The sequence below is a fragment of the Mobula hypostoma genome, chromosome 4 (assembly GCF_963921235.1).
Source record: "Mobula hypostoma chromosome 4, sMobHyp1.1, whole genome shotgun sequence".
NCBI lineage: Eukaryota > Metazoa > Chordata > Chondrichthyes > Myliobatiformes > Myliobatidae > Mobula > Mobula hypostoma.
Genome location: NC_086100.1, coordinates 44,815,895 through 44,831,540, shown reverse-complemented (window position 1 = coordinate 44,831,540; position 15,646 = coordinate 44,815,895). Strand labels below are relative to the sequence as shown.

Here is a 15,646-nt window from a genome sequence, read left to right as displayed (position 1 = left end):
CCTCTATCAGGTCACCTCTCATCCTCCATTGCTCCAAGGAAAAAGGCGGAGTTCACTCAACCTATTCTCATAAGGCAGTGGTCCCCAACCACCGGGCCGCAAAGCATCTGCTACTGGACCGAGAGGAAACGATATGAGTCAGCTGCACCTTTCCTCATTCCCTGTCACGCACTGCTGAACTTGAACATAGGGTTGCCAACTGTCCCGTATTAGCCGGGACATCCGGTATATTGAACTAAATTGGTTTGTCCCGTATTTCCCCCGCTAAGGTAGAGTGTTCCTATGAAACCTTTGGTGCTGAAATCACATGAAGCGAAGAAGCAATTACCATTCATTTATATGGGAAAAATTTTTGAGCGTTCCCAGACCCAAAAAATAACCTACCAAATAACACATAAAACCGAAAATAAATAACCCTAACATATAGTAAAAGCAGGAATGATATGATAAATACACGGCCTATATAAAGTAGAAATAATGTATGTACAGTATAGTCGGGAAGATGAAGGCAAAACCGATTTGTGGGGAAAAAGAAATCGGCACGTACGCACACGCGCACATCACATGCGCACGTAACACGTGCACACAGGTGCCCGCGTAAGGCTTCATGGTCATGGTAGTCTTTCCTGGGGTAAAGTGTCCCAGGATTTGACTGCTACTTTTGTCCCTTATCTGGGAGTGAGAAAGTAGGCAACCCTAACTGTAAAAGACATATTGAGGTGAGTTTAACCCTACTTGAACCCGCACCCCCCCCACCGGCCGGTCCGCGGTGCAAAAAAAGTTGGGGACCCCTGTCGTAAGGCATGCTCCCCAATCCAGGCAACATCCTTGTAAATCTAGAATTGATAATTAGATGTCAGAACCTTCCAGTCTGGACCTAGGTATAGTGGGGAATACAACCACTGTACAAACAGAAGTGACATTGGATAGTGAAAGGGAAATGTACCCCAATATAATTGAAGATGAAGCCAAGTCTAGTGAGAAGGCAGGAGAAACTGAGTTGCAGGAAGGAATAAATGCTAGACAGGATGTGACATCTCAAAGTAAACATGAACAGTCATGAGATAAGACTCAAACTGATGAAATAGTGACTGAAAAGGTGAAACTCCTGAAACTGAGATAAAAAGATCTCAGAGAGTTACGAAACCTCCAGATAGGCTGGCAAATGACACATATGGAAATCAGAGTGTTCTGTCAATCCCAATGGTAAGATATGTTACATCCATTTACAAATGGATTGGTGGTCCTGTAATCACTTAATTCATTTAAATCCTATAAACTATATGCCTGAAAACAGTCAGAGCATGAGTGTGAACATACAGTAACTGTTACTGAGTATAAGTGTTGTGGTATTAATACTGTAATGAGGTTGATAAATGTCAAAGATCTACAAAGTCATGAGGACATGCCTATTTTGGTGAGGGAGAATGTAACACCCTGGTTTAAGTCCATGTTTTATTTTATTAATACAGTTATGCCATTAGTTTTTGCAGATTAAACTTGTTGAATTAGCCAATAGCATTTGTCTTGTTAACATTTTTTTTCCCCAAGAGACCATAGGAAAAGAACAGGGGGACAATTTTTCAGGGAAAGCATGGGATTGAAGGAGAAAGGAGAATGGAAAAGGGCAACACACATAGCAGAAGAACATGGTGAAACACTCATAGAACCCATTTAGAAGGTACCAATGTTGTAGAATCCTTAAGCAGACAATGGTCTCATGGAGAATGAATAGATAACTTTTAGTTAGCTAGTTAGCATATGACCTTGGAGAAAGTTCAACGTCTTTTCCTTGAAAGTTGTGTTAATATTTGTTTCCTGGGATATATATCTATCAATATATATATCTCTGTATATCTACATATATATATATATATCGTCAATCCAATTTTGATCAAGATTATACTGGTACGAGTCAAGTTATTGTTTCCTGTCGAACAGTAAATTTGCATGGGTGTGTCAGTATTCATGCAAGTAACAGTACTGCTTTCCCTAAAAATGAACATGCAAACTCTGGACATGTTTATTTAATGAAAATGAACTTTTCATTGTTATTCCCATACATTGCAGTTATGTTGCTGTTTGGTTGAATTCACTATCAGAGCTGTGACGAGAATACACATAGATTAAGATGTAGCTGTCCTGTGCTGGCACCAGGGGTATCAGCAGTTGGTCTGCCACCTGTCTTCGGGAGAGAGAGAGATAAGGAAGACAATGGAGCAGCATTTGGAGATGTGTAATGAAGGGACGGGAGAGAGAGCTGTCTAGAGCTGCTCCCCCTTTGAACCCTGAACTGTTTGAAGTGATGGACAGGCGATACCCCAGCAGGGGGATAAAAAGGGACAGGTTCGCTAAGGCAAAACACACATGACACCTGAGGTAACGAGACCCTGGAAGCGGTGCGCCTCTCACAAGTCGGTGGCAAGCTCTTGGACGGCTGATCGCGGGATCAGCCTTAGACGCTCAGGGTGGAAAGGCACGATCGGCGGGAACCTGGTGTGTGTCCACCCTTGCCTGGGTGCCAGGTTCAACGCAGAGAAATGGTCGTATCTGGAAACGGAGGGGTCACGGTCGGTGACCTCAGATGACATCACAAAGGGCTCGCCCGAAAGCTGACTGCGAAGGCCTGTGTGTGGAAGCCGTTGGAATATTCATTCGTTTTGCTCTCTCTCCTCCCCCCCCTCCACCACTGTCCATCGCCATGGCAACGATTACTGCGAACTGAACTAAATTGAACTGGACTTTGTGTCACTTTGAAACTGGTCATTTACCCCTAGACAACGATAGAGCTTGATTAATCTTGTTATCTTAGTTCTGTGTACATGTGTGTTTATCATTGCTGAACTGTTGCATTTATTATCCTTTTTGATTAGAGTACTGTGTTGCTTGTTTCTTTAATAAAACTTTCTTAGTTCTAGTAATCCAGACTCCAACTGAGTGATCCATTTCTGCTGGTTTGGCAACCCAGTAACGGGGTACGTAACATAAGTGGGGTTCTCGTCCGTAATTTTGAACGCTAAATTTGGGACGGAGTAAATTGATTGGGTCAAAATTCCCGAAAGAAAGAAAAGACAAACAGCAGAAATGGAGGCTGAGGAATTTATAAAGGCGCCGACCTTGGAGGCATTAGAGGATACCAGGAAATCGGAATTGGTAGCTGTGGCCAAACTGCTGAATCTTGCTAAGGGGAAGTCGACAATGAGGAGAGAGGAGATACACAGAGCTATTGTAGAGCACTATGTATCTAAAGGTGTGTTTCCCCAAGGCGAGCTGGGGGTGGTGTCTATTGAAAAACCTGCTGGAGACGCGGTACAGGTACAGCTTGAAAAACTGAGACTCGAGCACAAGTTCCGGGTACGACAGTTGGAAAGAGAGGAGAAACAGAGGGAAAGGGAATTCGAGCTGGAGAAGTTAAGGATAAGGGCAGAGCAGGGGCTCGTGCCGAACCAAGGTGGAGGGTTCCAGGCGACCCAGGAGGTTAGGCTGGTTCCCCCATTTGACGGTACCGACGTGGATCGGTACTTTCTCCATTTCGAAAAAGTGGCTATAAGTCAGGACTGGCCGAGGGATAAGTGGGTTGTTCTGCTTCAGAGTGTACTGAAAGGGAAAGCCCAAGAAGCTTACTCAGCTTTGTCCGCAGAAGATGCCCAGAGGTATGAGGTGGTGAAAGAGGCCATCCTCAGGATTTATGAGTTGGTCCCGGAGGCATACCGGCAGAGGTTCCGGAATGCAAGGAAGCAGTGGGACCGCTCGTATTTGGAGTTTGCCTGTGAGATGCAGACATATTGTGAGCGTTGGTGCGTCTCAAAGGGGGTAGAGGGGGATTATGACAGACTGCTACAGCTGATCCTGATTGAGCAGTTTAAAGGTTGTGTCCCTGAGGGTACGAGACCCTACCTAGATGAGAAAGAGGCAGCCATGTTAGCTGCACCTGCTAAGTTAGTGGATGAGTATGCGTTGACGCATAAAATGAAGTTTGCCCCGAGTAAAGGCTACCAGAAGGGTAGTCAGGACGGCGGGGAGAGTCCGCCGGAAAAGTCAGAAAGTAAGCCGCGGACTAGTGAGAAGGATAAGGTAGACCGGGAGCAGTCTGGTAGGAAGTCTCCTGGGGTCGTCTGTTATAATTGCGGGAAAGTCGGACACTTTGCGTCCAGGTGCTTTGCCCCAAAGAAGGAGATGGGAAAAGGGAAAACAGCGATTTTGACTGGCTGTATCGAGCTGGTAAGTGAACCGCTAGGACAGGACAGGTCTGCCAAAGTTCAGGAAGGGCGCGAGAAATTTATCTCGGCCGGATTGGTGTCAGTGAAGGAGGGGTTAAAACCAGTTCCAGTGCGGATCTGGAGAGACACGGGAGCGTGTCAGTCACTAATACTGAAGAGTGTATTACAGTTTAGCTCAGATACCCGGACTGGGGAGGTCAAGGTCAAAGGTATTGGAGAAGGGACAGAGACAGTCCCTTTGAACCAGGTACACTTACAAAGCAACCTGGTCTCTGGACTAGTCACGATCGGGGTGAGGCCCGAATTACCGATGAGAGGCGTGGAAGTCTTGCTCGGTAATGACGTCGCCGGGGGAATCGTGTTCCCAGTCGTGAGATTGACAGGTCAGCCTGCCAGCAGTGAGGCCCCGCCCATGGACTCACAGGTTCATCATGGGGCTGCGGTGGTAAATTTAGCTGAGGCGTTTCTGCCAACCCTGTACGAGAAGGGGGTAGAAAATCAAAAGAAGGAGTGTAGTGAGACAAGAGGTAATGAGGGAGCTGGGACAGACATAGCATTAGCCAGGAAAGAATTTGTGCAGGTGCGGGAGCGAGACGAGGGGCTGATGGTTTTGGCAGACACAGCTCTCTCTGACACAGATTTGACAAGGGAACTAGTAGGCTATTGTGTGGAGGAGGAAGTGCTAAGGAAGCAAGGGAGACCAAGTGCCATGCCCGCAGGTGAGGAATGGGGGGTGGTGCAAAAGAGTTATGGGGATGAGGTTTTTAACCTGGCCCACAAGGTACCCCCTGGTGGACATTTTGCGGTACTGGAGGGAACAGTTGGTGGAATCATGAAAGAGGTTTACCGGCTGCCCAGGGGGAAGGATGTTATTGATTATGACTGACGCGAACTGAGACAGTCACAGGCTTTTGATATGCTAATAAACCTAGTCGGGGTTAGCGCGGAAATCAATGAAGCTAGGGTCCCCCGATAAGAGAAAAAAACCATTTTGAAAAGATGAGTATGGTATCGACCAGATGGAAGAAGGCTATTGTTTTGGCCAGGTCTGCTGATAAGGTCTCTCCCTTAATCCCCGAACAAAGCGACTCTTTAGGAGAAGTAATTAAATGACTCGCACCCGTGTGTTTGATTGTCCTGAGACGATGCAAAGAACTGGGACGTTGGGTGGTGTCTGTTATAATAGGTCAGCCTAGTAAGCAACAATCATATAGAATGAGTAATTCAGTGACTAAAGGGCTGACGAACACAGAGGTGTGTAATGGCAATTTTAATACGGCTGTCTGAAGCCAGCTTGATAGTGAACCTTGAAAAAAATGAGTTCGGCTACACGAAGGTCACTTACCTGGGAATTGTGGTGACACAGGGGCAGCTGGCAGCGATGCAAGCTACAGTGCAGGCCATCGCTGACCTCCCAACCCCGACAGACAGGAGGGCCCTCAGAAGGCTCTTGGAGATAGTGGGGTACTGTAGGAAGTTTTGCAATAACTCTGCGGTCACTACCCCTCCCCCTCCTACTAAGCCCTTGCGAGAGAAAACTAAGTCGGAATGGGACGACCCTTGTTATTGTGGTCCGGGACAAAACCAAATGAGAGGTTACATTGATCCCAATTCATCAGTGTTTTTGGCCACTATGAAGTTTGCTAAGTTGGAGCCTGGTCTAAGGGGTTATTAATAACACATATAAAAGGAACAGCAAATATGATGGCTGACTCTGTCAGGTGTTGACAACTTCAAATTCGCTGTATTAGCCAAATAGCTGATAAAGATGTAAATTTGTGTGTGTATCAAATAATGTATTCATGTTTGTAATTTTTACCCCCGGTAAAAATCCTTAAAGGGGGAAGTGTGACGAGAATACACATAGATTAAGATGTAGCTGTCCTGTGCTGGCACCGGGGGTATCAGCAGTTGGTCTGCCACCTGTCTTCAGGAGAGAGAGAGAGAGAGAGAGAGAGAAGGAAGACAATGGAGCAGCATTTGGAGATGTGTAATGAAGGGATGGGAGAGAGAGCTGTCTAGAGCGGCTCCCCCTTTGAACCCTGAACTGTTTGAAGTGATGGACAGGCGATACCCCAGCAGGGGGATAAAAAGGGACAGATTCGCTAAGGCAAAACACACACGACACCCGAGGTAACAAGACCCTGGAAGCGGTGCGCCTCTCACAAGTCGGTGGCAAGCTCTTGGACGGCTGATCGCGGGATCAGCCTTAGATGCTCAGGGTGGAAAGGCACGATCGCCGGGAACCTGGTGTGTGTCCACCCTTGCCTGGGTGCCAGGTTCAACGCAGAGAAATGGTCGTATCTGGAAACGGAGGGGTCACGGTCGGTGACCTCAGATGACATCACAAAGGGCTCGCCCGAAAGCTGACTGCGAAGGCCTGTGTGTGGAAGCCGTTGGAATATTCATTCGTTTTGCTCTCTCTCCTCCCCCCCCTCCACCACTGTCCATCGCCATGGCAACGATTACTGTGACTGAACTAAATTGAACTGGACTTTGTGTCACTTTGAAACTGGTCATTTACCCCTAGACAACGATAGAGCTTGATTAATCTTGTTATCTTAATTCTGTGTACATGTGTGTTTATCATTGCTGAACTGTTGCATTTATTATCCTTTTTGATTAGAGTACTGTGTTGCTTGTTTCTTTAATAAAACTTTCTTAGTTCTAGTAATCCAGACTCCAACTGAGTGATCCATTTCTGCTGGTTTGGCAACCCAGTTACGGGGTACGTAACAGAGCTAACTCATTACAAGACTCCAGTGAGAGGGTTACTGAGAGAAAACTCAATTGAAAGTGGGTATGAACCTGAGAAAGAACCAAAATCATCTTCTGTCAACAAAAGCCAACTATTGTTGGCATAATTTCAGATAGTGATGAGGAGCTGTACAGGAGTGAAATAGAATGATTGGTTAAATGGTGTTGCAGTAACAACCTTGCACTCAACATCAGTAAGACCAAGGAAATAACCGTGGATTTCAGGAAGGGGAAGGAAACGGAACACACACTAGTGCTCATTGAGGGATCAGAAGTGGAAAGTATAAGCAGTTTCAAGTTGTGGGTGTCAACATCTCTGAAGATCTATCAAGGGACCAACATATTGATGCAATTACGAAAAAGGCATGACAGTGGCTACATTTCATTAGGAAATTGAGGAGATCTGGAATGTCACCAAAAACAAACCAATTTCTAAGAAGTACCACGGAGAGCTTTCTTACTGGTTGCATCACCATCTGGTATAGAGGGACCACTGCACAGGATTGGAAAAAGCTGCAGAAAGTTGTAGACTCAGCCACTTCCATCATGGGCGTTAGGGTCCCAAGCTTCAAAAGGAGAAGTGTAAAAAAGGTGGCATGTATCTTAAGGACCTTCGTCATCCAAGGCATGCTTGCTTCTCATAGTTACCATGAAGAGGAGATACAGGAGCCTGAAGACACACACTCACTGTTGCAGGAACAGCTTCTACCCCTTAACCATCAGATTTCTGAATGGACAGTGAACCCATGAACACTACCTCAGTATTTTTCCCCTCTCTTTTTACACTATTTATTTAGCTTAAATTTCTTTATTATATATAGTTCTTATTGTAATTTATAGTTTTTATTATTATGCATTGTAATGTACTGGTGCCACAAAACAACAAATTTCATGACATATGCCAGTGATATTAAACCCGATTATGATTCTGGTGACTCAGAGGAAGATATTTACAAAATAAAGCCTATAAAGAAATATAAATGTGTCCCTTTTCTCTTCTGGCCTTGGAAGTACAGTGCCTATAAAAAGTATTCACTCCCCTTGGAAATTTTCATGTTTTATTGTTTTACAACATTGAATCACAGTAGATTTAGTTTGGCTTTTTTGATACTGATCAAGGGAAAAGACACTTCCATGTCAAAGTGAAAATAAATTTCTACAAATTGGTCTAAATTTATTACAATTATTAAACATAAAATAATTGCGTAATTACTCACCCCTTCAGGTCAATATTTAGTAGATGCACCTTGGCAGCAATTACAGCCTTGTGTCATAAAGGGGGTGGCTGGGAACGGACCCAAGTGCAAGACACAGACACTGAAGTACTAGGGACAGGACTAGGATACAGGGTGAAGGCTAGGACATGGACACAAAAACCGGGAACCCAGAACAGGACTGGACAAGGGAGCTAGGAGCCCGGCTTGGACTCCGAGCCAGAGACTGGACAAGGACCCAGAACCTGGGTCTTGTCTCTGGCTCGGAACTCAGAACTAGACAAGGATGTGACTTGGCTGGCAGGCAGGACGAGGCTGGAGTAAAGAGACTTGAGGCGAGGCTGGAGACCAGAGATTTGAGGCGAAGCTGGAGACCAGAGACTTGAGGGCTTGAAGCTTGGCTTGTTGCGAGGCTCGGCTAGAGACTTGAGGCGAAGCCTGGCTAGAGGCTTGGGGGCTTGAAGCTCTTCCTGGGCAGGGTGCGGATCTTCACCCGACATGGGCAAGGGACAGGACCCACTGCAGGGTAACAGCAATCTGGCCTGGCTTACCTGATGGAGGCAAGGGACAGGAAGGGACAGAACCCACCGCAGAGTAACGGCAATCTGGCCTGGCTTACCCAACGGAGGCAAGGGACAGGAAGGGAGCTAGGTACAGGATGGCTCCAAGACGAGACTTCAGGCTAGACAAGGCGAGAGTTACCGGCAAGACAAGGCAAGGCTTCAAGTAATGCAAGGCGAAATAAGAACTTAAGGCGAGGTGAGAGTTACCAGCAAGACAAGGCAAGGCTTCAGGTAATGCAAGGCGGGGCAAGAACTTTAAGGCGAGGTGAGAGTTACCGCCAAGACAAGGCAAGGCTTCAGGCAAGGAAACAGCAGGCAGGGGAAGGAATACGAGGAGTAAGGACAAGAACAATCCAGCACCCTGCCCTGGTCTCTGGAGGTATTTATGCAGCCAGCCCCAACGAGAAACAGCTGCCTCAATTAGTGCCTAAACAGGAACAGAAACAGGGTAGACAGGAAAACCTGGAGCAAGGGTCGATGGACCAGACCGTGAACCGGAATGCGGACCTCAAGGACCTCCACCCCCAACCCCCCCCCCCCCCCCCCAACGGGAGCCTCCAGGAGACCAAACAGGCTATCCAGGCTATGGACGACCCGGGCGGGTGGGAGGGTACTTAACAGAAGGGAATCCCAGGTGGCAAGAGGAAAACGACAGTGTCTGTGTCGCTGGGTCCATGGTTGGCTGGATTGTTCTGTCATAAATGGGGTGGCTGGGAACAGACGCAAGTGCAAGACACAGACACTGGAGTACTAGGGACAGGACTAGGATACATTATGAAGGCTAGGACATGGACATGAAAACCAGGAACCCGGAACAGGACTGGACAAGAGAGCTAGGAGCCCGGGCTTGGACTCCAAGCCAGAGACTGGACAAGGACCCAGAACCTGGGTCTTGCCTCTGGCTCTGACCCCAGAACTAGACAAGGACGTGACTTGGCTGGCAGGCAGGACAAGGCTGGAGTCTTCAGACTTGAGGCGAGGCTGGAGACCGCAGACCAGAGACTTGAGGCGACACAGACCAGAGACTTGAGGCGACGCAGACCAGAGACTTGAGGCGAGGCTTGACACCAGAGGCTTGAGGCGAGGCTTGACACCAGAGGCTTGAGGGCTTGAAGCTTGGCTTGGGGCTCGGCTCAGATAGAGACTTGAGGCAAGGCTTGGCTTGGCTAGAGGCTTGGGGGCTTGAAGCTCCTCCTGGGCAGGGCGCGGATTTCCACCCGACGGAGGCAAGGGACAGGACCCACCGCAGGGTAACGGCAATCTGGCCTGGCTTACCCAACGGAGGCAAGGGACAGGAAGGGAGCTAGGTACAGGGTGACTCCAAGACGAGACTTCAGGCGAGACAAGGCGAGAGTTACCGCCAAGACAAGGCAAGGCTTCAGGCAATGCAAGGCGAGGCGAGAGTTACTGGCAAGACAAGGTGAGGCAAGAACTTAAGGCGAGGCAAGAACTTAAGGCGAGGCAAGGCGAGAGTTACCGCCAAGACAAGGCAAGGCTTCAGGTAATGCAAGGCGAGGCAAGAGTTACCGGCAAGACAAGGCAAGGCTTCAGGTGATGCAAGGTGAGGCAAGAACTTCAAAGCGAGGCGAGAGTTACTGCCAAGACAAGGCAAGGCTTCAGGTAATGCAAGGCGAGGCGAGAACTTCAAGGCAAGGCGAGAGTTACCGGCAAGACAAGGCAAGGCTTCAGGCAATGCAAGGCGAGGCGAGAACTTAAGGCGAAGCAAGGCAAGGCTTCAGGTAATGCAAGGTGAGGCAAGAACCTCAAAGCGAGGCGAGAGTTACCGCCAAGACAAGGCAAGGCTTCAGGTAATGCAAGACGAGGCGAGAACTTCAAGGCGAGGCGAGAGTTACTGGCAAGACAAGGCAAGGCTTCAGGCAATGCAAGGCGAGGCGAGAACTTAAGGCGAGGCAAGGCAAGGCTTCAGGTAATGCAACGTGAGGCAAGAACTTCAAGGCGAGGCAAGAGTTACCGGCAAGACAAGGCAAGGCTTCAGGCAATGCAATGCAAGGCAAGGCAAGGCAAGAACTTAAGGCGAGGCAAGAGTTACCGGCAAGAGAACTCAAGGCTTCAGGTAATGCAAGGCGAGGCGAGAGTCACTGGCAAGACAAGGCAAGGCTTCAGGTAATGTAAGGCGAAGCAAGAACTTCAAGGCGAGGCGAGAGTTACCGGCAAGACAAGGCAAGGCTTCAGGCAAGGAAACAGCAGGCAGGGGAAGGAATACGAGGAGTAAGGACAAGAACAATCCAGCACCCTGCCCTGGTCTCTGGAAGTATTTATGCAGCCAGCCCCAACGAGAAACAGCTGCCTCAATTAGTGCTCAAACAGGAACAGAAACAGGGTAGACAGGAAAACCTGGAGCAAGGGTCGATGGACCAGACCGTGAATCGGAATGCGGACTTCACGGACCGGACCGTGACACCTTGAGTCTGTTTGGGTAGGTCTCTATCAGCTTTGCACATCTGGTCACTGCAATTTTTCCCCATTTTTCTTTACAAAACTGCTCAAGCTCTGTCAGATTACATGGAGCTGGTGAGTGAACAACCATTTTCAAGTCCAGCCACAAATTCTCAATTGGATTGCGATCTGGACTCTGCCTTTGGCCACTTTGTTGATTTTAAGTCACTCCTGTGTAGCTTTAGCTTTATGCTTGGGGTCATTGTCTTGCTGGAAAACAAATCTTCTCCCAAGTCGCAGATCTCTTGCAGACTGCATCAGATTTTCCTCCAGGGCTTCCCTGTATTTTGCTGCATTCATTCTACCCTCTACCTTCACAAGCCTTCCAGGTCCTACTGCAGTGAAGCATCCCCACAGCAGCAACCACCATGTTTCACGGTAGGGATGGTGTGTTTTTGATGATGTGTCATATTTAGCTTATGCCAAACAAAATGTTTAACCTGATGGCTAAAATGCACAATTTTGGTTACATCAGGCCAAAGAACCTTCTTCCAGCTGACTTCAGAGTCTCCCACATGCCTTCGGTAAACTCTAGCCCAAGATTTCATGCGAGTTGTTTTCAACAGTAGCTCTCTCTTTATCACTCTCCCATTAAGTTGTGACTGGTGAAGCACCCGGGCAACAGCTGTATGCGTAATCTCTCCCATCTTAGCCACTGAAGCTTGTAACTCCTCCTGAGTTGTCATAGATCTTTTGGTGGCCTCCCTCACTAGTCCGTTTCCTGCACAGTCACTCAGTTTTTGAGGACCGCCTGTTCTGGGGAGATTTACAGCTGTGCCACATTGTTTCCATTTCTTGATTATTGACTTAAGTGTACTCCAACGGATATTCAGTGACTTGGAAATTTTCTTGTATTCATCTTCTGACTTGTGCTTTTCAAGAACCTTTTCACAGAGTTGCTTGGACAGTTCTTTTGTCTTCATGCTGTAGTTTTTGCCAGGATACTGACTCACCAACAACTGGAATTCCAGATACAGATGTATTTTTACTACAATTGAAACACATTGATCTCCATTTAACTAATTATATGACTTCTAAAACCAATTGACTACATCAGTGATGATTTGTGTGTTAAAGGGGGTGAATTCTTCTGCAATCAATTATTTTGTGTTTTATATTTGTAAGTAATTTAGATCACTATGTAGAGATGTTTTCACCTTGACATGAAAGAGCCTTTTTCTGTTGATCAGTGTCCAAAAAGAGCCAAATTAAATCCACTGTGATGCAAAGCTGTAAAACAATAAATCATGAAAACTTCCAAGGGGTGTGAATACTTTTTAAATGCACTGTATATCTTGGTATGTTTTGTGTAGCTTTAGGCAATGAGGCACAGCTTCACATTAGCTTAATCTGTATACTGAATTGTGATTGGGCCCAGATGAAAGTAAAGTTGACAAATCTATTTCTGGTCTTCAACTGTCAAAGCGATGCTAACACTCCTTTCACTGTAACACCTGAATTACCATGACACAGAAGGCTAAGGGCTGACTGCCGGTAAATGAGATTATTATAGATTTGTATCTGATGGTCAGAATGGGCAAGGTGCTCTGGTTCCATGGTTTGACTCCATATGATAGCACCTCTAGCTGGCTTCACTAAGGCAAGAACAGTTAATACTTATGATACTTCTTGTTTAAAGGAGACAGTTAAATTTGTTAGCTTTCTTTAAGAGAATTAAAAACAGAATTGAATTATTTATTTATTTCAGGAAGTATTTTTTCAAACAAAGCCATGCCAACTTCAATATAAAACATAATTCATTAAATACATTTCTGAAAAGTATATGATTTCACATTGCCACATCTATCCACAATTACTTTCTTTAGTCTTACAATATTATTACTACATACTGACATCTCAATGAGAAATGTGCTTTTATCTTAAAAGCAATTAACTTAACGGTGATTTCAAAATAAATGTACACAAAATCATGGCCTATAATTTAAAAAATAAAGTCGGGGAAGTATATACTCTTCTGAGACCTGAAATGAACAGGAAGACATACATGTGCTCACATTTTATATTGCTTTTCTACAGTTTACCTGATCACTTTATGACATCTTTTCAGTTTGTACAATTACCAAAATATACAAAAAGCCGACTGAACAGAAATGTTCGCATTAAATATGGTAGCAGCTACACATATTATGTGACACATGGTGAGTCAACACAGCAATATCAGAGATCTGGAAAGGGAAAAGAAGGTACATATTGTGCAAATTAATATTTGACAAATTTCATTTAATAAAATCAGTAACACAAATTCCTGTAAATCAGAATATGACGAAGCATAAATGAACTATCACCAGTAGGGAGCACATTGAAATCAGTAATTTAATCGTGTTTCAGGTGATAAAATGGAAAATGCTTGAATGGTTTGTGATATCTGAATTGCTGGATACTATCACAGCATTTAACACAATTCAATTACTCTGTTCATACAGATTCTAGTTTTTTGGGGAGAGTGAAGATTTTACATTGTAGCAGGTTGATAGAGGAGTATCACCATAGCAAATTTAAAATCACCAGTTTAAGGATACTTAGGATTAATTCTTTCCCTTTATATTTCAATTGAGTGATTGGAAAAGAGAAACCTGTACTAGATATTTCCACAACAAAAGTCAGTGGAAGTTAAAAGTTAAGCGTTTTATAATGATAGAACAGCACCAACTTTGTTTAAAGCAACAAAATCCAATTACATAGATTTTTTAAAATCACAGTGTTAAGTGAGGACACATGACTAAAACCTGAATTAGGTGATGTTTTAAAGATATGTATTAGAGACGGGAGGAGCAACCATAGCAGCAATGTTGCACTCACAACACACTAGAGGAACTCAGCTGGTCGGGCAGCATATTATCGAACAACATCACAGTCTAACAATCTATAGAAAGGGTGACTCATGTTAAAAAAAGATACCTGCTTATTGCATGTAGACTACATATGCATAGGTCCTTTAACATTTAATCTAGACTTTAACAGGTCTTCATTTTCTACCAAAATACTTCATCTGTCTGTCATTCTCCTATATCATTCATTCGTTTTGTGCCATGTCATATGATGTAGGCAATCGTGGTCTATCCATGACCATGATTGCTCTTGGCAAACTTTTCTACAGAAACGGTTTGCTATTGTCTTCTTCTGGGAAGTGTCTTTACAAGATGGTTGACCCCAGCCATTATCAATACAGTTCAGAGATTGTCTGCCTGAAATCGATGGTCGTATAGCCAAGACTTCTGATATGCACCAGCTGTTCAGAAGACCATCTGCCACTTCTCTCATGGCCTTAAGTGACCATGATTTTGGGGGGGGGGGGGTGGCTAAGCGGGTGCTACACCTTGCCCAAGGGTGACCAGCAGACTAGTGGTGAGAAGGAGCGCCTTACGCCTCCTTTGGTAGAGACGTATCTCTACCCTGCCACCCATTCTCCTACAATACACAAGCGCCCATTCATTCATGAATATTCTTAAATTCAGAAATAGTCTTCATATTTGGTCCAATTATTTTTCCAGTATCCTGATTTAGACAGTTCTTCTCCTTTCCTTTCCCATATGTGTACCCATTTTTCCGAACCTCTCTTTCTTCAATCCTTTCTCCTTTCTAAGCAGGTTCAATTTAGTAATTTTTCATTCATCTTCATATTTTTGTGGCATCATCTTACACATAACCCTCATGCCAGCACCCAAATTCATGCTAACACCATTTCCAAAATCACCTCTCCCAGCAACTCTCTCATTTCCATCTATTTCAAAGGGACCACTATTCCCTATCTGCTCATCAATTAAACTTAACATCACTGAAATTTCTGGCAACATCACCCAGCAGCCCTGACAGCATCAGGAACAGTTAATGCTTCAGGTCCAAGATCCTTCAACACAAAGAACTCTTTTTTTTCCCTCAAAGATGCTACCTGATCATCTGAGTATCTTCAATTTAATTTTATTCCACATTTCCAGCATCTGCATAGTTTTTGTTTTAATGTAATATGACAACTAGACTAATGCTTGGAATGGGGAGGACTTTTTTTTATATGAGAAAAGATTACACAGGCTAAGGTTGCATCTGCTGAAGTTTGAAAGAGTAAGAGGGGACTTTATTGCAACATTCAAGATTCCAGGGATTTTTGACAGGATAAACTGTTTTGTCTTGTGGGTGGATCTAGAACTAGGTATCAAAAGTTAAAAGGTCGCTCAGATGAGGTGATTTTTTTTTTCTCTCCCAGAGGATTGAGAGTCTTGGAGACACAAGAGATTCTGTAGATGCATAGATGCTGTCTGATGTGCTGAATTCCTTCAGCATTTTGCGTGTGTTTTGAGTTTTTGGATCTTTCTTCCTTGGAGCAGTAGTGAAAGGTTACTGCAGGTAGGTGTGAACGTAGAGAAAGATAAATCAAATCAAGCATAATTATATTGAATTGCTAAAGAATTCAAGGACC

The 15,646-nt window shown here is 45.1% G+C and overlaps 1 protein-coding gene across 2 annotated transcripts in view; it reads right to left on the bottom strand.

Moving 5' to 3' along the window:
• Positions 1–12,920: 12,920 nt before the first annotated feature.
• mfsd8l1 (major facilitator superfamily domain containing 8-like 1) overlaps positions 12,921–15,646 on the bottom strand; it is a 99,866-nt gene continuing 97,140 nt past the window's right edge. For both annotated transcript variants that reach the window (XM_063045737.1, XM_063045739.1), the window contains exon 13: positions 12,921–13,397. The gene's annotated coding sequence lies outside the window, so the exon portion shown is untranslated. The remainder of the gene's footprint in view (positions 13,398–15,646) is intronic.